This window comes from Phyllobates terribilis, unplaced genomic scaffold, assembly GCF_046119375.1.
Source record: "Phyllobates terribilis strain yellow unplaced genomic scaffold, ASM4611937v1 Scaffold_25__1_contigs__length_18738178, whole genome shotgun sequence".
Lineage (NCBI taxonomy): Eukaryota > Metazoa > Chordata > Amphibia > Anura > Dendrobatidae > Phyllobates > Phyllobates terribilis.
In genome coordinates this window covers 137,649-163,519 of record NW_027362785.1, presented here as the reverse complement: position 1 = coordinate 163,519, position 25,871 = coordinate 137,649, and positions in this window count along the sequence as shown.

The following is a 25,871-nucleotide window of genomic DNA, read 5'->3' as shown; positions in this document are numbered from 1 at the left end:
TAGTTATATTCTTGTACATAGGGGGCAGTATTATAGTAGTTATATTCTTGTACATAGGAGCAGTATTATAGTAATTATATTCTTGTACATAGGGGGCAGTATTATAGTAGTTATATTCTTGTACATAGGGGAGCAGTATTATAGTAGTTAGATTCTTGTACATAGGAGCAGTATTATAGTAGTTATATTCTTGTACATAGGAGCAGTATTATAGTAGTTATATTCTTGTACATAGGGGCAGTATTATAGTAGTTATATTCTTGTACATAGGAGCAGTATTATAGTAGTTATATTCTTGTACATAGGGGGCAGTATTATAGTAGTTATATTCTTGTACATAGGAGCAGTATTATAGTAATTATATTCTTGTACATAGGGGGCAGTATTATAGTAGTTATATTCTTGTACATAGGGGAGCAGTATTATAGTAGTTAGATTCTTGTACATAGGAGCAGTATTATAGTAGTTATATTCTTGTACATAGGAGCAGTATTATAGTAGTTATATTCATGTACATAGGAGCAGTATTATAGTAGTTATATTCTTGTACATAGGAGCAGTATTATAGTAGTTATATTCTTGTACATAGGGGGCAGTATTATAGTAGTTATATTCTTGTACATAGGGGGCAGTATTATAGCAGTTATATTCTTGTACATAGGAGCAGTATTATAGTAGTTATATTCTTGTACATAGGGAGCAGTATTATAGTAGTTATATTCTTGTACATAGGAGCAGTATTATAGTAGTTTTATTCTTGTACATAGGAGCAGTATTATAGTAGTTTTATTCTTGTACATAGGGGACAGTATTATAGTAGTTATATTCTTGTACATAGGAGCAGTATTGTAGTAGTTATATTCTTGTACATAGGGGCAGCATTATAGTAGTTATATTCTTGTACATAGGGGGCAGTATTATAGTAGTTATATTCTTGTACATAGGGGGCAGTATTATAGTAGTTATATTCTTGTACATAGGGGCAGTATTATAGTAGTTATATTCTTGTACATAGGGGCAGTATTATAGTAGTTATATTCTTGTACATAGGAGCAGTATTATAGTAGTTATATTCTTGTACATAGGAGCAGTATTATAGTAGTTATATTCTTGTACATAGGGGGCAGTATTATAGTAGTTATATTCCTGTACATAGCAGCAGTATTATAGTAGTTATATTCTTGTACATAGGGGCAGTATTATAGTAGTTATATTCTTGTACATAGGGGCAGTATTATAGTAGTTATATTCTTGTACATAGGAGCAGTATTATAGTAGTTTTATTCTTGTACATAGGAGCAGTATTATAGTAGTTTTATTCTTGTACATAGGAGCAGTATTATAGTAGTTTTATTCTTGTACATAGGAGCAGTATTATAGTATTTTTATTCTTGTACATAGGGGACAGTATTATAGTAGTTATATTCTTGTACATAGGAGCAGTATTATAGTAGTTATATTCTTGTACATAGGGGGCAGTATTATAGTAGTTATATTCTTGTACATAGGAGCAGTGTTATAGTAGTTATATTCTTGTACATAGGAGCAGTATTATAGTAGTTATATTCTTGTACATAGGGGCAGTATTATAGTAGTTATATTCTTGTACACAGGGGGCAGTATTATAGTAGTTTTATTCTTGTACATAGGGGGCAGTATTATAGTAGTTATATTCTTGTACATAGGGGCAGTATTATAGTAGTTATATTCTTGTACATAGGGGGCAGTATTATAGTAGTTATATTCTTGTACATAGGGGCAGTATTATAGTAGTTATATTCTTGTACATAGGGGCAGTATTATAGTAGTTATATTCTTGTACATAGGAGCAGTATTATAGTAGTTATATTCTTGTACATAGGAGCAGTATTATAGTAGTTATATTCTTGTACATAGGAGCAGTATTATAGTAGTTATATTCTTGTACATAGGGGGCAGTATTATAGTAGTTATATTCCTGTACATAGCAGCAGTATTATAGTAGTTATATTCTTGTACATAGGGGCAGTATTATAGTAGTTATATTCTTGTACATAGGGAGCAGTATTATAGTAGTTATATTCTTGTACATAGGGGCAGTATTATAGTAGTTATATTCTTGTACATAGGGGCAGTATTATAGTAGTTATATTCTTGTACATAGGAGCAGTATTATAGTACTTATATTCTTGTACATAGGGGGCAGTATTATAGTAGTTATATTCCTGTACACAGCAGCAGTATTATAGTAGTTATATTCTTGTACATAGGGGCAGTATTATAGTAGTTATATTCTTGTACACAGGGGGCAGTATTATAGTAGTTATATTCTTGTACATAGGGGCAGTATTATAGTAGTTATATTCTTGTACATAGGAGCAGTATTATAGTAGTTATATTCTTGTACATAGGAGCAGTATTATAGTAGTTATATTCTTATACATAGGGAGCAGTATTATAGTAGTTATGTTCTTGTACATAGGTGCAGTATTATAGTAGTTATATTCTTGTACATAGAGGCAGTATTATAGTAGTTATATTCTTGTATATAGGAGCAGTATTATAGTAGTTATATTCTTGTACATAGGGGGCAGTATTATAGTAGTTATATTCTTATACATAGGGGGCAGTATTATAGTAGTTATATTCTTGTACATAGGAGCAGTATTATAGTAGTTATATTCTTGTACATAGGAGCAGTATTGTAGTAGTTTTATTCTTGTACATAGGGGACAGTATTATAGTAGTTATATTCTTGTACATAGGAGCAGTATTATAGTAGTTATATTCTTGTACATAGGGGGCAGTATTATAGTAGTTATATTCTTGTACATAGGAGCAGTATTATAGTAGTTATTTTCTTGTACATAGGGGGCAGTATTATAGTAGTTATATTCTTGTACATAGGGGAGCAGTATTATAGTAGTTATATTCTTGTACATAGGAGCAGTATTATAGTAGTTATATTCTTGTACATAGGAGCAGTATTATAGTAGTTATATTCTTGTACATAGGAGCAGTATTATAGTAGTTATATTCTTGTACATAGGAGCAGTATTATAGTAGTTATATTCTTGTACATAGGGGGCAGTATTATAGTAGTTATATTCTTGTACATAGGGGGCAGTATTATAGCAGTTATATTCTTGTACATAGGAGCAGTATTATAGTAGTTATATTCTTGTACATAGGGAGCAGTATTATAGTAGTTATATTCTTGTACATAGGAGCAGTATTATAGTAGTTTTATTCTTGTACATAGGAGCAGTATTATAGTAGTTTTATTCTTGTACATAGGGGACAGTATTATAGTAGTTATATTCTTGTACATAGGAGCAGTATTATAGTAGTTATATTCTTGTACATAGGGGCAGTATTATAGTAGTTATATTCTTGTACATAGGGGGCAGTATTATAGTAGTTATATTCTTGTACATAGGGGCAGTATTATAGTAGTTATATTCTTGTACATAGGGGCAGTATTATAGTAGTTATATTCTTGTACATAGGAGCAGTATTATAGTAGTTATATTCTTGTACATAGGAGCAGTATTATAGTAGTTATATTCTTGTACATAGGGGGCAGTATTATAGTAGTTATATTCCTGTACATAGCAGCAGTATTATAGTAGTTATATTCTTGTACATAGGGGCAGTATTATAGTAGTTATATTCTTGTACATAGGGGCAGTATTATAGTAGTTTTATTCTTGTACATAGGAGCAGTATTATAGTAGTTTTATTCTTGTACATAGGGGACAGTATTATAGTAGTTATATTCTTGTACATAGGAGCAGTATTATAGTAGTTATATTCTTGTACATAGGGGGCAGTATTATAGTAGTTATATTCTTGTACATAGGAGCAGTGTTATAGTAGTTATATTCTTGTACATAGGAGCAGTATTATAGTAGTTATATTACTGTACATAGGAGCAGTATTATAGTAGTTATATTCTTGTACATAGGGGCAGTATTATAGTAGTTATATTCTTGTACACAGGGGGCAGTATTATAGTAGTTTTATTCTTGTACATAGGGGGCAGTTTTATAGTAGTTATATTCTTGTACATAGGGGCAGTATTATAGTAGTTATATTCTTGTACATAGGGGGCAGTATTATAGTAGTTATATTCTTGTACATAGGGGCAGTATTATAGTAGTTATATTCTTGTACATAGGGGCAGTATTATAGTAGTTATATTCTTGTACATAGGAGCAGTATTATAGTAGTTATATTCTTGTACATAGGAGCAGTATTATAGTAGTTATATTCTTGTACATAGGAGCAGTATTATAGTAGTTATATTCTTGTACATAGGGGGCAGTATTATAGTAGTTATATTCCTGTACATAGCAGCAGTATTATAGTAGTTATATTCTTGTACATAGGGGCAGTATTATAGTAGTTATATTCTTGTACATAGGGAGCAGTATTATAGTAGTTATATTCTTGTACATAGGGGCAGTATTATAGTAGTTATATTCTTATACATAGGGGGCAGTATTATAGTAGTTATATTCTTGTACATAGGAGCAGTATTATAGTAGTTATATTCTTGTATATAGGGGCAGTATTATAGTAGTTATATTCCTGTACATAGGGGCAGTATTATAGTAGTTATATTCTTGTACATAGGGGCAGTATTATAGTAGTTATATTCTTGTACATAGGAGCAGTATTATAGTAGTTATATTCTTGTACATAGGGGGCAGTATTATAGTAGTTATATTCCTGTACACAGCAGCAGTATTATAGTAGTTATATTCTTGTACATAGGGGCAGTATTATAGTAGTTATATTCTTGTACACAGGGGGCAGTATTATAGTAGTTATATTCTTGTACATAGGGGCAGTATTATAGTAGTTATATTCTTGTACATAGGAGCAGTATTATAGTAGTTATATTCTTGTACATAGGGGGCAGTATTATAGTAGTTATATTCTTGTACATAGGGGGCAGTATTATAGTAGTTATATTCCTGTACATAGCAGCAGTATTATAGTAGTTATATTCTTGTACATAGGGGCAGTATTATAGTAGTTATATTCTTGTACATAGGGAGCAGTATTATAGTAGTTATATTCTTGTACATAGGGGCAGTATTATAGTAGTTATATTCTTGTACATAGGGGCAGTATTATAGTAGTTATATTCTTGTACATAGGAGCAGTATTATAGTAGTTATATTCTTGTACATAGGGGGCAGTATTATAGTAGTTATATTCCTGTACACAGCAGCAGTATTATAGTAGTTATATTCTTGTACATAGGGGCAGTATTATAGTAGTTATATTCTTGTACACAGGGGGCAGTATTATAGTAGTTATATTCTTGTACATAGGGAGCAGTATTATAGTAGTTATATTCTTGTATATAGGGGCAGTATTATAGTAGTTATATTCTTGTACATAGGGGCAGTATTATAGTAGTTATATTCTTGTACATAGGAGCAGTATTATAGTAGTTATATTCTTGTACATAGGAGCAGTATTATAGTAGTTATATTCTTGTACATAGGGGGCAGTATTATAGTAGTTATATTCTTGTATATAGGGAGCAGTATTATAGTAGTTATATTCTTGTACATAGGAGCAGTATTATAGTAGTTATATTTTTGTACATAGGAGCAGTATTATAGTAGTTATATTCTTGTACATAGGGGGCAGTATTATAGTAGTTATATTCTTGTACATAGGGGCAGTATTATAGTAGTTATATTCTGATACATAGGAGCAGTATTATAGTAGTTATATTCTTGTACATAGGGGCAGTATTATAGTAGTTATATTCTTGTACATAGGAGCAGTATTATAGTAGTTATATTCTTGTACATAGGAACAGTATTATAGTAGTTATATTCTTGTACATAGGGGCAGTATTATAGTAGTTATATTCTTGTACATAGGGGGCAGTATTATAGTAGTTATATTCTTGTACATAGGGGCAGTATTATAGTAGTTATATTCTTGTACATAGGGGCAGTATTATAGTAGTTATATTCTTGTACATAGGAGCAGTAGTATAGTAGTTATATTCTTGTACATAGGAGCAGTATTATAGTAGTTATATTCTTGTACATAGGGAGCAGTATTATAGTAGTTATATTCTTGTACATAGGGGGGCAGTATTATAGTAGTTATATTCTTGTACATAGGGAGCAGTATTATAGTAGTTATATTCTTGTACATAGGGAGCAGTATTATAGTAGTTATATTCTTGTACATAGGGGGGCAGTATTATAGTAGTTATATTCTTGTACATAGGGAGCAGTATTATAGTAGTTATATTCTTGTACATAGGGGGGCAGTATTATAGTAGTTATATTCTTGTACATAGGGGCAGTATTATAGTAGTTATATTCCTGTACATAGGGGCAGTATTATAGTAGTTATATTCTTGTACATAGGGGCAGTATTATAGTAGCTATATTCTTGTACATAGGAGCAGTATTATAGTAGTTATATTCTTGTACATAGGAGCAGTATTATAGTAGTTATATTCTTGTACATAGGGGGCAGTATTATAGTAGTTATATTCTTGTACATAGGAGCAGTATTATAGTAGTTATATTCTTGTACATAGGGGCAGTATTATAGTAGTTATATTCTTGTACATAGGTGCAGTATTATAGTAGTTATATTCTTGTGCATAGGTGCAGTAATATAGTAGTAGTTTATTATTCCTATTGTGACGGTACATTTAGAATGATCATCAGCAGCGGTTTCCGTGTCTTGGACTGATGGATTGTAGACGCTGGCCATCTCTTTGTATACATAAGGGCGCTCACATAACTGTCACCGGGTGGCAGCACTGGCTTTGCTGTACGTATTGCCCGCCGTCTGCACTTCTTCAGCTTGCTGTGTTTTGTTTAAGCAGTGATGGGTGTTGTGGGGATTGCAGCGATTATAACAGTCGTTTTGTGTGTTTTTTCCTACTTTATTATGTGTCATATTATGGGACGTTAGACTTATCACACAGGAGACCACACAGACACAGACACACATGTCGAGACCCTCGGGATACAGGCATCTGTACTGTACAGTGCTAATGACCCGGCGGCTTATTTTATAGCTGAAATCACCTTTGTGTAGGGAGAGTTATAATCTATTAATGGCAATATGGAATTATCTCAGCAGAGGGTTTGTTGCAATGTGACCTTTCTAAAGGCAAAATAAACCTGAAGAACAAGCTAATAATGCGGCATAGATAGATTCCACTCTGGTCCTCTGCCTGTGACACAGTATGGAAGTATTTATTACATAGTGTGCGGTACTATTTATTGGACACGGTATGGCGGTATTACTTGGACATTGCATAATTAGATTGAGTGGGACCTGTATGGTGGTAATATTTTGACCTCATTTCAGCACTCAATGTTTGCAATATATTTCAGTATTATCTGGATACTGTATAACGGTATTATGTAGACATTTTATACAAGTGCAGGCAATCCCCAAGCCAGATAGGTTCTGTAGGTTTGTTTGTAACAGGACTGGCTAAAAAAAAAATGAATTCACCCCATCGCTGTCTTCTCCAGCCGCCATCCAGTCCTCTTCTTCTCCGACCTCCTTACTATAGTCCAGGGCTCACAGTCCGCGTCCAGGCCTTGGAGGTCTCCACGCACCCCTTGACATAACGACGTTATATATATGTATACCTTTCATAGATAGCAGTGGCACAGCTTCCATAGCCAGCAGGGAATCACGGTTTCCTGAAGGTTGTGACCCCGGCACTGACTCGTGTTGGCATCGAGTGGAGCCGGATATGCAGAATAGCAGATCCGAGTTTACAGTCAGCACATGGGAACAGCAAAGCCGTGTATGCAGGCAGTCATCTTGAAATAGCAGATAAAACCTAGGAATAGCAAACCCATGTTGGTAGACATGCTCCGTGGAATAGCAGAGCCAAGTATGCAGACACCATCATGGAACAATAGAGCTATGTTGGCAAACATATACCTTGGCATAGCAGAATCGAGTGTGTGGACACCATCTTGGAACAGTAGAGCCGTGGTTTGAAGACAGGCACCTTGGCATAGCAGAGTCGAGTTTGAGGATGTGTGGCGTCCCTGCGGGTTCAGTCGCCACAGAGGTACTGCATCTCATCCAGAGGTGTGGTATCTCACGCTCAGGTAAGGAGGGAGTGTTGCCCGGGACCCCAACACCTGCATCCAACACTACACTGCTCCAGACCGGCAGGAGGGGCAAGATGCGTCGCTTTCCTGCTGAGCCTTGTCCCTGGCTGGAGTGGGGGGAACCATGTAGTGGATGTGGGTGGAGGAAGAAATTCAGGGGAGCATTGAAAGAAGTGATATAAAGAGAGAAGCCATCTTTGGGAGTATAGACAGTCTGAGAGGAGAAGTAGAGGGAGCAGGAGCTCTGTAGGAGCTCTGCTCAGGAGGAGGGCCTAGAGAGAGGCCCAGGACAGACTGAGGAGGAGAGGAGCAGGAGAAAGGCTCCAGGAATGTGGAAGGGACCCCAGGGGTACGGGCAGTGCTGGAGGCCACCCGTACGCCCGAATCTACCAGGAGGCAGAGGGGTCAGGTCACACAGAGGGGACTGGTCCCTAAACTAGCAGAGTTCTTTAAGCCTCAACTAGGAAACCGGAGGCTGCAGTATTTCAGGTACTGCAGCCAAAAGCCACATCTAATCACCAGAAAGGTGGCCATAGAGGACCCAGGGGACAGAGAAGACGTCGCCCGGCAAGGTCCGCGGCCAGTGGCCTGAGACACTGGGTGTGAGGTGCAGGGAGACGGCCAGAGGGAACACACAGAAGGGGGTCCCGTTACGTACTCCGGAGAGACCTGGGAGTTTGCTGAGCCCCTCCCTGAGTAAGCACAGGACGCCGTGGGAAGTTACTCTAGTACTGGTAACTGGAAGTCTAAGAAACCGTGAGTAAACCCTGAGGACTGCACCTTACTGTCTCTGTGATCATTATCTGCGCCATCCTCTGCACTATACCATAACAGCAACATCTACACTGCCCTGGAGCTAAGCTCTGCATGTGGAGAGCTGAACCAACTCTGCTGCACTAACATCAGCTTCATAGGATCTGCTCCGCAGCGGCGGCTCCTTATAGCACAGGTGGCATCACAAACTGTATATAAAAACTATAAATCCCCTGTAAATATCCCCCTTTTGATAGACCGCCCTGGGTCACGGACCGGGTCACCGCCACTATGACATCTCCCCCAGCATCGACCGGCCCGACACCGAGTACCCCACGGCCCAGGGGGCACGTCAGATGCCTTCTTGAAACTGTAGAGCCGTGGTTTGGAGACAGGCACCTTGGCATAGCAGAGCCGAGTGTGCGGATGCCTTCTTGGAACAGTAGAGCCGTGGTTTGGAGACAGGCACCTTGGCATAGCAGAGCCGAGTGTGCGGATGCCTTCTTGTAACAGTAGATCCATATTGGCAGACAGGCACCGTGGCATAGCAGAGCCCAGTGTGCGGATGCCTTCTTGGAACAGTAGAGCCGTGGTTTGGAGACAGGCACCTTGGTATAGCAGAGCCGAATGTGCCGATACCTTGTTGGAACAGTAGATCCATATTGGCAGACAGGCACCTTGGCATAGCAGAGCCGAGTGTGCAGATGCCTTCTTGGAACAGTAGAGCCGTGGTTTGGAGACAGCCACCTTGGTATAGCAGAGCCGAATGTGCCGATGCCTTCTTGGAACAGTAGATCCATATTGGCAGACAGGCACCTTGGCATAGCAGAGCCGAGTGAGCAGATGCCTTCTTGGAACAGTAGAGCCGTGGTTTGGAGACAGGCACCTTGGTATAGCAGAGCCGAATGTGCCGATGCCTTCTTGGAACAGTAGATCCATATTGGCAGACAGGCACCTTGGCATAGCAGAGCCGAGTGTGCGGATGCCTTCTTGGAACAGTAGAGCCGTGGTTTGGAGACAGGCACCTTGGTATAGCAGAGCCGAATGTGCCGATGCCTTCTTGGAACAGTAGATCCATATTGGCAGACAGGCACCTTGGCATAGCAGAGCCCAGTGTGCGGATGCCTTCTTGGAACAGTAGAGCCGTGGTTTGGAGACAGGCACCTTGGTATAGCAGAGCCGAATGTGCCGATGCCTTCTTGGAACAGTAGATCCATATTGGCAGACAGGCACCTTGGCATAGCAGAGCCGAGTGTGCGGATGCCTTCTTGGAACAGTAGAGCCGTGGTTTGGAGACAGGCACTGTGGCAGAGCAGAGCCGAGTGCGCGTACAGCAGAGGAGCGTTTGTAAGAAGGCGCATTCAGTCCAAACATGTGGTAGCCGGTGAACGCCGAATTACATGATTACTCAGGCAATGTGCAGCTGGCTGAGCCGGACTTAAAAGGCCTAAGAGAATGACATCAGAGATGGAGCAGAGTGCGCAGCCCGGGGAAGGCAGACAACCAATCAGCGTTCACCTTTCATTACATTTGAGCAGGTTATGAAATGTAAGCTGTCCTCCGATTGGTTGCGACATTACATTTCATCGAGTGACGCATTTATAAACAGGACCAGGGGCTTCTGGGTAATCTATATCTTCTAGAACCTTCTTAGTATGAAATAATCTGGATTTCACTCATTATACATGGACGATGGGGATAAGTTTTCAGTATGAAGGACGGACCGACGCGCTCCAATTTTTTAGTTTCAGTTACCCTCGAATTTTTGATATTATGACTTTAGCGCCATCTGCTGCCCATGTGAGGGTACAATGTCTGCCGTCCATAAATACAGAATGAAGAGCCATCGCAGCACGAGAACGTGAAGAGCGTATTCAAGCTACGAAACAGCATCAATGATAAAGATATAAGCAGTCGTTTCCGCCATATGGGCGGCTTGGATACAGTATGGGGGCGTCACCCCTCCCCCACATCTTCTGCTTTATGTAGCCACGTTTAGGGGTTAAACATCTGTTCCGTTCATCCACATGTTGCTTTCACTGATGGAGTCTTTCTTGTCATGCCAAGTTGTGTAGGACGTGGACCTTTGCCCCCCACCCTATAATGGTAAACAGTCCATAGACTCGCCGGGCGATCCGGCCGCCACTGTTGTTTATGGAATCATCAGACATGTCGTTAGGATACTCCAAAAGGAAAACTGCAGATTCAGCTCACGCTGTGAGGGTGACGGAGGATAAGACACACATGGGCCACCACCAAGGTCAACCTGTCCCCCCAACAGAAGATCCATGATATGTACCGAGCCGCCCACATCCATAGACGGAGGATAAGACACACATGGGCCACCACCAAGGTCAACCTGTCCCCCCGACAGAAGATCCATAATATGTACTGAACCGCCCACATCCATAGACGGAGGATAAGACACACATGGGCCACCACCAAGGTCAACCTGTCCCCCCGACAGAAGATCCATGATATGTACCGAGCCGCCCACATCCATAGACGGAGGATAAGACACACATGGGCCACCACCAAGGTCAACCTGTCCCCCCAACAGAAGATCCATGATATGTACCGAGCCGCCCACATCCATAGACGGAGGATAAGACACACATGGGCCACCACCAAGGTCAACCTGTCCCCCCGACAGAAGATCCATAATATGTACTGAACCGCCCACATCCATAGACGGAGGATAAGACACACATGGGCCACCACCAAGGTCAACCTGTCCCCCCGACAGAAGATCCATAATATGTACCGAGCCGCCCACATCCATAGACGGAGGATAAGACACACATGGGCCACCACCAAGGTCAACCTGTCCCCCCGACAGAAGATCCATAATATGTACCGAGCCGCCCACATCCATAGACGGAGGATAAGACACACATGGGCCACCACCAAGGTCAACCTGTCCCCCCGACAGAAGATCCATAATATGTACTGAGCCGCCCACATCCATAGACGGAGGATAAGACACACATGGGCCACCACCAAGGTCAACCTGTCTCCCCGACAGAAGATCCATAATATGTACCGAGCCGCCCACATCCATAGACGGAGGATAAGACACACATGGGCCACCACCAAGGTCAACCTGTCCCCCCGACAGAAGATCCATAATATGTACTGAGCCGCCCACATCCATAGACGGAGGATAAGACACACATGGGCCACCACCAAGGTCAACCTGTCCCCCCGACAGAAGATCCATAATATGTACTGAGCCGCCCACATCCATAGACGGAGGATAAGAGACACATGGGCCACCACCAAGGTCAACCTGTCCCCCCCGACAGAAGATCCATAATATGTACTGAGCCGCCCACATACATAGACGGAGGATAAGACACACATGGGCCACCACCAAGGTCAACCTGTCCCCCCGACAGAAGATCCATAATATTTACTGAGCCGCCCACATCCATAGACGGAGGATAAGACACACATGGGCCACCACCAAGGTCAACCTGTCACCCCGACAGAAGATCCATAATATGTACTGAGCCGCCCACATCCATAGACGGAGGATAAGACACATATGGGCCACCACCAAGGTCAACCTGTCCCCCCGACAGAAGATCCATAATATGTACCGAGCCGCCCACATCCATAGACGGAGGATAAGACACACATGGGCCACCACCAAGGTCAACCTGTCCCCCCCGACAGAAGATCCATAATATGTACTGAGCCGCCCACATACATAGACGGAGGATAAGACACACATGGGCCACCACCAAGGTCAACCTGTCCCCCCGACAGAAGATCCATAATATTTACTGAGCCGCCCACATCCATAGACGGAGGATAAGACACACATGGGCCACCACCAAGGTCAACCTGTCCCCCCGACAGAAGATCCATAATATGTACTGAGCCGCCCACATCCATAGACGGAGGATAAGACACACATGGGCCACCACCAAGGTCAACCTGTCCCCCCGACAGAAGATCCATAATATGTACCGAGCCGCCCACATCCATAGACGGAGGATAAGACACACATGGGCCACCACCAAGGTCAACCTGTTCCCCCGATAGAAGATCCATAATATGTACTGAGCCGCCTACATCCATAGACGGAGGATAAGACACACATGGGCCACCACCAAGGTCAACCTGTCCCCCCGACAGAAGATCCATAATATGTACTGAGCCGCCAACATCCATAGACGGAGGATAAGACACACATGGGCCACCACCAAGGTCAACCTGTCCCCCCGACAGAAGATCCATAATATGTACTGAGCCGCCCACATCCATAGACGGAGGATAAGACACACATGGGCCACCACCAAGGTCAACCTGTCCCCCCGACAGAAGATCCATGATATGTACCGAGCCGCCCACATCCATAGACGGAGGATAAGACACACATGGGCCACCACCAAGGTCAACCTGTCCCCCCGACAGAAGATCCATAATATGTACTGAGCCGCCCACATCCATAGACGGAGGATAAGACACACATGGGCCACCACCAAGGTTAACCTGTCCCCCTGACAGAAGATCCATAATATGTACCGAGCCGCCCACATCCATAGACGGAGGATAAGACACACATGGGCCACCACCAAGGTTAACCTGTCCCCCCAACAGAAGATCCATAATATGTACCGAGCCGCCCACATCCATAGACAGAGGATAAGACACACATGGGCCACCACCAAGGTCAACCTGTCCCCCCGATAGAAGATCCATAATATGTACTGAGCCGCCTACATCCATAGACGGAGGATAAGACACACATGGGCCACCACCAAGGTCAACCTGTCCCCCCGACAGAAGATCCATAATATGTACTGAGCCGCCAACATCCATAGACGGAGGATAAGACACACATGGGCCACCACCAAGGTCAACCTGTCCCCCCGACAGAAGATCCATAATATGTACTGAGCCGCCCACATCCATAGACGGAGGATAAGACACACATGGGCCACCACCAAGGTCAACCTGTCCCCCCGACAGAAGATCCATGATATGTACCGAGCCGCCCACATCCATAGACGGAGGATAAGACACACATGGGCCACCACCAAGGTCAACCTGTCCCCCCGACAGAAGATCCATAATATGTACTGAGCCGCCCACATCCATAGACGGAGGATAAGACACACATGGGCCACCACCAAGGTCAACCTGTCCCCCTGACAGAAGATCCATAATATGTACCGAGCCGCCCACATCCATAGACGGAGGATAAGACACACATGGGCCACCACCAAGGTCAACCTGTCCCCCCGATAGAAGATCCATAATATGTACTGAGCCGCCTACATCCATAGACGGAGGATAAGACACACATGGGCCACCACCAAGGTCAACCTGTCCCCCCGACAGAAGATCCATAATATGTACTGAGCCGCCCACATCCATAGACGGAGGATAAGACACACATGGGCCACCACCAAGGTCAACCTGTCCCCCCCGACAGAAGATCCATAATATGTACTGAGCCGCCCACATATATAGACGGAGGATAAGACACACATGGGCCACCACCAAGGTCAACCTGTCCCCCCGACAGAAGATCCATAATATTTACTGAGCCGCCCACATCCATAGACGGAGGATAAGACACACATGGGCCACCACCAAGGTCAACCTGTCCCCCCGACAGAAGATCCATAATATGTACTGAGCCGCCCACATACATAGACGGAGGATAAGATACACATGGGCCACCACCAAGGTCAACCTGTCCACCCAACAGAAGATCCATAATATGTACTGAGCCGCCCACATACAGTACAGACCAAAAGTTTGGACACACCTTCTCATTTAAAGATTTTTCTGTATATTCATGGCTATGAAAATTGTACATTCACACTGAAGGCATCAAAACTATGAATTGACACATGTGGAATTATATACTTAACAAAAAAGTGTGAAACAACTGAAAATATGTCTTATATTCTAGGTTCTTCAAAGTAGCCACATTTTGCTTTGATGCCTGCTTTGCACACTCTTTGCATTCTCTTGATGAGCTTCAAGAGGTAGTCACCGGAAATGGTCTTCCAACAATCTTGAAGGAGTTCCCAGAGATGCTTAGCACTTGTTGGCCCTTTTGCCTTCACTCTGCGGTCCAGCTCACCCCAAACCATCTCGATTGGGTTCAGGTCTGGTGACTGTGGAGGCCAGGTCATCTGGCGTAGCCCCCATCACTCTCCTTCTTGGTCAAATAGCCCTTACACAGCCTGGAGGTGTTTGGGGTCATTGTCCTGTTGAAAAATAAATGATGGTCCAACTAAACGCAAACAGGATGGAATAGCATGCGCTGAAAGATGCTGTGGTAGCCATGCTGGTTCAGTATGCCTTCAATTTTAAATAAATCCCCAACAGTGTCACCAGCAAAGCACCCCCCGCACCATCACACCTCCTCCTCCATGCTTCACGGTGGGAACCAGGCATGTAGAGTCCATCCGTTCACCTTTTCTGCGTCGCACAAAGACACGGTGGTTGGAACCAAAGATCTCAAATTTGGACTCATCAGACCAAAGCACAGATTTCCACTGGTCTATTGTCCATTCCTTGTGTTCTTTAGCCCAAACAAGTCTCTTCTGCTTGTTACCTCTCCTTAGCAGTGGTTTCCCAGCAGCTATTTTACCATGAAGGCCTGCTGCACAAAGTCTCCTCTTAACAGTTGTTGTAGAGATGTGTCTGCTGCTAGAACTCTGTGTGGCATTGACCTGGTCTCTAATCTGAGCTGCTGTTAACATGCGATTTCTGAGGCTGGTGACTCGGATAAACTTATCCTCAGAAGCAGAGGTGACTCTTGGTCTTCCTTTCCTGGGGCGGTCCTCATGTGAGCCAGTTTCTTTGTGGCACTTGATGGTTTTTGCAACTGCACTTGGGGACACTTTCAAAGTTTGCCTAATTTTTTCGATTGACTTACCTTCATTTCTTAAAGTAATGATGGCCACTCGTTTTTCTTTACTTAGCTGCTTTTTTCTTGCCATAATACAAATTCTAACAGTCTATTCAGTAGGACTATCAGCTGTGTATCCACCAGACTTCTGCACAACACAACTGATGGTTCCAACCCCATTTATAAGGCAAGAAATCCCACTTATTAAACCTGACAGGGCACACCTGTGAAGTGAAAACCATTTCTGGTGACTACCTCTTGAAGCTCATCAAGAGAATGCCAAGAGTGTGCAAAGCAGTCATCAAAGCAAAAGGTGGCTACTTTGAAGAACCTAGAATATAAGACATATATTCAATTGTTTCACACTTTTTTGTTAAGTATGTAATTCCAAATGTGTTAATTCAGAGTTTTGATGCCTTCAGTGTGAATGTACAATTTTCATTGTCATGAAAATATAGAAAAATGTTTAAATGAGAAGGTGTGTCCAAACTTTTGGTCTGTACTGTACATAGACGGAGGATAAGACACACATGGGCCACCACCAAGGTCAACCTGTCCCCCCGACAGAAGATCCATAATATGTAACGAGCCGCCCACATCCATAGACGGAGGATAAGACACACATGGGCCACCACCAAGGTCAATCTGTCCCCCCGACAGAAGATCCATAATATGTACTGAGCCGCCCACATCCATAGTCATCGTCGGCTCATATTGAGATGCTCTACGTGATCCTAAGAAAGGTCTACTCCCCTACAGACCTAAACTTGGCCAATCATCGCGTCCATACAATAGGCCACCACATCATGAGTGGTCCCAAACCCTCAGATCACTGGAGCTGTGAGCTTCATCCAGATCTATAGGTGAGGAAGACGAAATCCATACCCAAGAGGGTCAGAACTTGTGAGCATGGCTTCCAGCTCGAGGATGGCCCACTAACACAGAAATAGCAGGATTACCATGAACAACTCTACAAGAAAAGCTGTTACAAACTCTCTTGGAGGTCACAAACTTAAAGGGGTTGCCCCCGTTCAGTTAATGTTTGCGCTGTACTCACTTTCCCCAGACATCAGGAGCAGAGGTGGAGATCCACTGGTTGACCCATTACAGGGAGGTTCTTGGCCTACTATGCTAACAAGGCCATAGTTAGCAGTTTCCTGTACGATGGTCAGTGACCATATCATCATAGCAGGTTGTAACAGCTAGAAATGGTGCAAAATAACAACAACACTGATCCAGGACATGTCTTCTGTAAGTGGTGGTGCTGATCAGGAAAACTACTACCATGACAATGTGGCACCCCTGAGGGTTCAGTCGCCACAGGGGTACTGCACCTCAGAACGAGGTGTGGTATCTCCTCTCCAAGGTAAGGATGGAGCACCACGCAGGACCCCAACCACACACTCAACACTACACCACTCCAGTTCTGAAGGGGGCCTAAAAAGCACCATAGGGCTGCCCCGGTCCTGAATGGAGGAGTTGGAGGGAACCAAAGTTAGGCGGAACCAAGTAGTGAGTGAGGGTGAGGGAGCACTTTACTTTAGCACTTAATAGAATCATATATAACTGGAGGCCATTTTAATAACCGGGTCTTTGGTCGTGGGTCTTTGGGACGGCAGGTCAGCACAAGGCTGCCGTCGCCTCAGGGTCCACGGTTCCCGGTCTCAGGCCTCGAGACGGGGGACTGGGGCAGAGTTAAAACCGGCTCTGTCCCCGGTCAGAGTCCAACCAAGAAGGCCCAGGAGGGGAGCAGAGGAGTTAGGCTCCACAGGCGAAAGGATCTCAGGGGGTGCGGACGGAGCGGAGTCGCCACCTGCATACCTTATTCTGGCCATTGCAGAGGGACCCTGCCGCAAGAGGGGGTACCGGTTCCCGATTGTCTGACTTTGCACTTCGGAAAAGTCCGGAGGCTTATGTGGATCCCAGGGGGATACGGACGGAGCGGAGTCGCCTCCTGTATGCCCTAATCTGAGTTTATCCAGAGGGACCCGGCCTTACACCACGTTCTCACCACCAGTCACCGAGGAGGGCACCCAGTCGGTCCGGGAGCTACACGCTACCCATCAAGGACATTGCAGTACCCGTATGGGACACAGTGGGAGACACAAGGCGGGAGAAGTTCACAAGGAGAGGAATACTTTTGAGCGGGGGTCCTGTCAAGTGCTCCTGAGCTACCTGGAGTGTGCTGAACCCCACCCTGGTGGCCGCAGCTCGCCGTGTGACAGCAGAGAGAAGCTCTGAGCTGAGAAAACACTACCGTGAGTAAAGACTTGGATGACTTCAAATGCTGCCTCTGTCTGTTCTTTCCTCCGCGGCTCTGTACCAGCCAATGCTCTATTCTGTATCTCTTCTCCTACGCTGCCCTGAGGCCCCGCTTCACCTGTGGGGAGCCGCACCCACTAAGCTGCCTGAACACCGGCCTCAGAGGACTGCCGCAGCGCTGGTGATCCTCACCAGACACCACATGTGGCGTCTCGAACAATTTCCCTTTTCCCATACACCTCCCCCCCCCCATTCCTTCCCTTTTTAAGAGTGACTCCAGGGTACTTGGCCCAGGAGCCGGCCACCGCGGCATCCCCAAAAACCAACAACAAGGCCCGGGCGCCGAGTCGTCCCCATCCCCTGGGCGTGTCAACAAGCCCACGGCCATGTCTCCAGAGTAGACATTAACAGTTCTCATATTCATGAGTGGTGGAGTCGGTGGTGGTATATTTACTTGTCTTTCATTCTGTGGTCACATATGAATTAAGAACAGAAAGGTGGAAGATATAGTCATCTTCTCTTACCAGCGTAAGGGGTGGTGGTGGTGGTGGTGCGAGGCCTGGTGGCCTGAGTTGGTCAAAAGATCCTTCTGCTACATAAGGAGACCCATGGCAAGTGGAGGGCTCAGTTACACATTTTCCATTGAGGCCCAGGAGTTTCGAGTTGAAGTGTTGTGTTTTACATTTCCATTCACTAAATTCGAAATATTCAGATATCTCCACAGTTGGGAGTAGTCATTTTCCGAGAAGTCTTACAGACAAAACATTGTTCCCTGCCAGTAACAAGTAGGATGTGTAGACACCATGGGACACGCCGACCTCCCACCCTAGCCTGTAGAGATAAGAGCTTGGAGATGATTACCACCCAACACGCTCCACACTGGCCAGGTCAATGTCTCTGCTGTGATTTGTGTTAGGACAACCACTGCCGTCTGTTGTTCTCTTACTGCCGGGATGATCTTTGTAGATAATGGAGAATATTCTCTGCTTGTCTCTTAAGTAAAAAATAAATGCTAAATAATGTGTATTTATTTTCCATTGGTGATTGTAGTCATCCTCAACGTCTCGATGCGTGTGTTCTACATGGATGGAGATTGTGGTCTGCCTACCTCACCTAAGATGATAGTGATCTCAATGGGGCCACATCTCGGAAGCCATAAATGGAGAATTTCAGTCATAAATGCATATTTTTTATGGAAAGATCACATTCTGATGGAGCATGGGAACCGAAAATATCTGACAAAGAAAAGTCGGAGAGGTCCCACAGAAGAACCTTGCACTAGACCAGATTCCACCACTCCTATGGTTTTGCCTCTGTAATTGTTGAAGAGTAAACTAGGACATCTTGACAATCTTGAAAATTCATTGTCAGCTGAACCCCCCCAATGTGAGTGGTACCAGACGACTATTTCCATGCAAATATTAGGAGGAGTGATAATCTAAGCCTACCTACAAGATGTCCATCAGCTGGCAGACAGCTATGTGTCCAAAGCCAACCATTGTTTGTCAAAGGGACCAAGCTACTCTTCAAACCCCCCATGGCTACTGTGTCACGGGCCCCATAACGGCAGCGTGGTCAGCCTCTATGGGCCGTACGCCCTACAGCTTTTACCTTGTGGGCTTGAGTGCAGTATTATAGTAGTTATATTCTTGTACATAGGGAGCAGTATTATAGTAGTTATATTCTTGTACATAGGGAGCAGTATTATAGTAGTTATGTTCTTGTACATAGGAGCAGTATTATAGTAGTTATATTCTTGTACATAGGAGCAGTATTATAGTAGTTATATTCTTGTACATAGGGGGCAGTATTATAGTAGTTATATTCTTGTACATAGGAGCAGTATTATAGTAGTTATATTCTTGTATATAGGGGCAGTATTATAGTAGTTATATTCTTCTACATAGGAGCAGTATTATAGTAGTTATATTCTTGTACATAGGAGCAGTATTATAGTAGTTATATTCTTGTACATAGGGGCAGTATTATAGTAGTTATATTCTTGTACATAGGGGCAGTATTATAGTAGTTATATTCTTGTACATAGGGGGCAGTATTATAGTAGTTATATTCTTGTACATAGGGGCAGTATTATAGTAGTTATATTCTTGTACATAGGGGGCAGTATTATAGTAGTTAGATTCTTGTACATAGGGGCAGTATTATAGTAGTTATATTCTTGTACATAGGGAGCAGTATTATAGTAGTTATATTCTTGTACATAGGGGCAGTATTATAGTAGTTTTATTCTTGTACATAGGGAGCAGTATTATAGTAGTTATATTCTTGTACATAGGGGGCAGTATTATAGTAGTTATATTCTTGTACATAGGGGCAGTATTATAGTAGTTATATTCTTGTACATCGGGAGCAGTATTATAGTAGTTATATTCTTGTACATAGGGGCAGTATTATAGTAGTTATATTCTTGTACATAGGGGCAGTATTATAGTAGTTATATTCTTGTACATAGGGGGCAGTATTATAGTAGTTATATTCTTGTACATAGGGGCAGTATTATAGTAGTTATATTCTTGTACATAGGGAGCAGTATTATAGTAGTTATATTCTTGTACATAGGGGCAGTATTATAGTAGTTTTATTCTTGTACATAGGGAGCAGTATTATAGTAGTTATATTCTTGTACATAGGGGGCAGTATTATTGTAGTTATATTCTTGTACATAGGAGCAGTATTATAGTAGTTATATTCTTGTACATAGGAGCAGTATTATAGTAGTTATATTCTTGTACATAGGGGGCAGTATTATAGTAGTTATTTTCTTGTACATAGGGGGCAGTATTATAGTACTTATATTCTTGTACATAGGGGACAGTATTATAGTAGTTATATTCTTGCACATAGGAGCAGTATTATAATAGTTATATTCTTGTACATAGGGGGCAGTATTATAGTAGTTATATTCTTATACATAGGGGGCAGTATTATAGTAGTTATATTCTTGTACATAGGGAGCAGTATTATAGTAGTTATATTCTTGTACATAGGGGGCAGTATTATAGTAGTTATATTCTTATACATAGGGGGCAGTATTATAGTAGTTATATTCTTGTACATAGGGAGCAGTATTATAGTAGTTATATTCTTGTACATAGGGGGCAGTATTATAGTAGTTATATTCTTGTACATAGGGGGCAGTATTATAGTAGTTATATTCTTATACATAGGGGGCAGTATTATAGTAGTTATATTCTTGTACATAGGGAGCAGTATTATAGTAGTTATATTCTTGTGCATAGGGAGCAGTATTATAGCAGTTATATTCTTGTACATAGGAGCAGTATTATAGTAGTTATATTCTTGTACATAGGAGCAGTATTATAGTAGTTATATTCTTGTACATAGGAGCAGTATTATAGTAGTTATATTCTTGTACATAGGGGGCAGTATTATAGTAGTTATATTCTTGTATATAGGAGCAGTATTATAGTAGTTATATTCTTGTACATAGGGGCAGTATTATAGTAGTTATATTCTTGTACATAGGGGGCAGTATTATAGTAGTTATATTCTTGTATATAGGAGCAGTATTATAGTAGTTATATTCTTGTACATAGGGGCAGTATTATAGTAGTTATATTCTTGTACATAGGGGCAGTATTATAGTAGTTATATTCTTGTACATAGGGGGCAGTATTATAGTAGTTATATTCTTGTACATAGGGGCAGTATTATAGTAGTTATATTCTTGTACATAGGAGCAGTATTATAGTAGTTATATTCTTGTACATAGGGGGCAGTATTATAGTAGTTATATTCTTGTATATAGGGGCAGTATTATAGTAGTTGTATTCTTGTACATAGGAGCAGTATTATAGTAGTTATATTCTTGTACATAGGGGGCAGTATTATAGTAGTTATATTCTTGTACATAGGAGCAGTATTATAGTAGTTGTATTCTTGTACATAGGAGCAGTATTATAGTAGTTATATTCTTGTACATAGGAGCAGTATTATAGTAGTTATATTCTTGTATATAGGGGCAGTATTATAGTAGTTATATTCTTGTACATAAGGGGCAGTATTATAGTAGTTATATTCTTGTACATATGAGCAGTATTATAGTAGTTATATTCTTGTACATAGGGGGCAGTATTATAGTAGTTATATTCTTGTACATAGGAGCAGTATTATAGTAGTTATATTCTTGTACATAGGGGGCAGTATTATAGTAGTTATATTCTTGTACATAGGGGGCAGTATTATAGTAGTTATATTCTTGTACATAGGAGCAGTATTATAGTAGTTATATTCTTGTATATAGGAGCAGTATTATAGTAGTTATATTCTTGTATATAGGAGCAGTATTATAGTAGTTATATTCTTGTACATAGGGGGCAGTATTATAGTAGTTATATTCTTGTACATAGGGGGCAGTATTATAGTAGTTATATTCTTGTATATGGGGCAGTATTATAGTAGTTATATTCTTGTACATAGGAGCAGTATTATAGTAGTTATATTCTTGTATATGGGGCAGTATTATAGTAGTTATATTCTTGTACATAGGGGCAGTATTATAGTAGTTATATTCTTGTACATAGGAGCAGTATTATAGTAGTTATATTCTTGTACATAGGGGCAGTATTATAGTAGTTATATTCTTGTACATAGGGAGCAGTATTATAGTAGTTATATTCTTGTACATAGGGAGCAGTATTATAGTAGTTATATTCTTGTACATAGGAGCAGTATTATAGTAGTTATATTCTTGTACATAGGAGCAGTATTATAGTAGTTATATTCTTGTACATAGGGGCAGTATTATAGTAGTTATATTCTTGTACATAGGGAGCAGTATTATAGTAGTTATATTCTTGTACATAGGAGCAGTATTATAGTAGTTATATTCTTGTACATAGGAGCAGTATTATAGTAGTTATATTCTTGTACATAGGGGGCAGTATTATAGTAGTTATATTCTTGTACATCGGGGGCAGTATTATAGTAGTTATATTCTTGTACATAGGGGGCAGTATTATAGTAGTTATATTCTTGTACATAGTAGCAGTATTATAGTAGTTATATTCTTGTACATAGGGGGCAGTATTATAGTAGTTATATTCCTGTACATAGGGGGCAGTATTATAGTAGTTATATTCTTGTACATAGGAGCAGTATTATAGTAGTTATATTCTTGTACATAGGGGGCAGTATTATAGTAGTTATATTCTTGTACATAGGGGGCAGTATTATAGTAGTTATATTCTTGTACATAGGGGGCAGTATTATAGTAGTTATATTCTTGTACATAGTAGCAGTATTATAGTAGTTATATTCTTGTACATAGGAGCAGTATTATAGTAGTTATATTCTTGTATATAGGAGCAGTATTATAGTAGTTATATTCTTGTACATAGGGGCAGTATTATAGTAGTTATATTCTTGTATATAGGAGCAGTATTATAGTAGTTATATTCTTGTACATAGGGGCAGTATTATAGTAGTTATATTCTTGTACATAGGGGCAGTATTATAGTAGTTATATTCTTGTACATAGGGGGCAGTATTATAGTAGTTATATTCTTGTATATAGGAGCAGTATTATAGTAGTTATATTCTTGTACATAGGGGCAGTATTATAGTAGTTATATTCTTGTACATAGGAGCAGTATTATAGTAGTTATATTCTTGTACATAGGGAGCAGTATTATAGTAGTTATATTCTTGTACATAGGGAGCAGTATTATAGTAGTTATATTCTTGTACATAGGGGCAGTATTATAGTAGTTATATTCTTGTACATAGGGGGCAGTATTATAGTAGTTATATTCTTGTATATAGGAGCAGTATTATAGTAGTTATATTCTTGTACATAGGGGCAGTATTATAGTAGTTATATTCTTGTATATAGGAGCAGTATTATAGTAGTTATATTCTTGTACATAGGGGCAGTATTATAGTAGTTATATTCTTGTACATAGGGGCAGTATTATAGTAGTTATATTCTTGTACATAGGGGGCAGTATTATAGTAGTTATATTCTTGTATATAGGAGCAGTATTATAGTAGTTATATTCTTGTACATAGGGGGAAGTATTATAGTAGTTATATTCCTGTACATAGGGGCAGTATTATAGTAGTTATATTCTTGTATATAGGAGCAGTATTATAGTAGTTATATTCTTGTATATAGGAGCAGTATTATAGTAGTTATATTCTTGTACATAGGGGGAAGTATTATAGTAGTTATATTCCTGTACATAGGGGCAGTATTATAGTAGTTATATTCTTGTATATAGGAGCAGTATTATAGTAGTTATATTCTTGTACATAGGAGCAGTATTATAGTAGTTATATTCTTGTACATAGGGGCAGTATTATAGTAGTTATATTCTTGTACATAGGGGGCAGTATTATAGTAGCTATATTCTTGTATATAGGAGCGGTATTATAGTAGTTATATTCTTGTACATAGGAGCAGTATTATAGTAGTTATATTCTTGTACATAGGGGGCAGTATTATAGTAGCTATATTCTTGTATATAGGAGCAGTATTATAGTAGTTATATTCTTGTACATAGGAGCAGTATTATAGTAGTTATATTCTTGTACATAGGGGCAGTATTATAGTAGTTATATTCTTGTACATAGGAGCAGTATTATAGTAGTTATATTCTTGTACATAGGGGCAGTATTATAGTAGTTATATTCTTGTACATAGGGGCAGTATTATAGTAGTTATATTCTTGTACATAGGGGCAGTATTATAGTAGTTATATTCTTGTACATAGGGGGCAGTATTATAGTAGTTATATTCTTGTACATAGGAGCAGTATTATAGTAGTTATATTCTTGTACATAGGGGGCAGTATTATAGTAGTTATATTCTTGTATATAGGAGCAGTATTATAGTAGTTATATTCTTGTACATAGGGGCAGGATTATAGTAGTTATATTCTTGTACATAGGGAGCAGTATTATAGTAGTTATATTCTTGTACATAGGGGCAGTATTATAGTAGTTATATTCTTGTACATAGGGGCAGTATTATAGTAGTTATATTCTTGTACATAGGGGGCAGTATTATAGTAGTTATATTCTTGTACATAGTAGCAGTATTATAGTAGTTATATTCTTGTACATAGGAGCAGTATTATAGTAGTTATATTCTTGTACATAGGGGGCAGTATTATAGTAGTTATATTCTTGTATATAGGAGCAGTATTATAGTAGTTATATTCTTGTACATAGGAGCAGTATTATAGTAGTTATATTCTTGTACATAGGGGGCAGTATTATAGTAGTTATATTCTTGTACATAGGGGGCAGTATTATAGTAGTTATATTCTTGTACATAGGAGCAGTATTATAGTAGTTATATTCTTGTATATAGGAGCAGTATTATAGTAGTTATATTCTTGTATATAGGAGCAGTATTATAGTAGTTATATTCTTGTACATAGGGGGCAGTATTATAGTAGTTATATTCTTGTACATAGGAGCAGTATTATAGTAGTTATATTCTTGTACATAGGAGCAGTATTATAGTAGTTATATTCTTGTACATAGGGGGCAGTATTATAGTAGTTATATTCTTGTACATAGTAGCAGTATTATAGTAGTTATATTCTTGTACATAGGAGCAGTATTATAGTAGTTATATTCTTGTACATAGGGGGCAGTATTATAGTAGTTATATTCTTGTATATAGGAGCAGTATTATAGTAGTTATATTCTTGTACATAGGAGCAGTATTATAGTAGTTATATTCTTGTACATAGGGGGCAGTATTATAGTAGTTATATTCTTGTACATATGAGCAGTATTATAGTAGTTATATTCTTGTACATAGGGGGCAGTATTATAGTAGTTATATTCTTGTACATAGGGGGCAG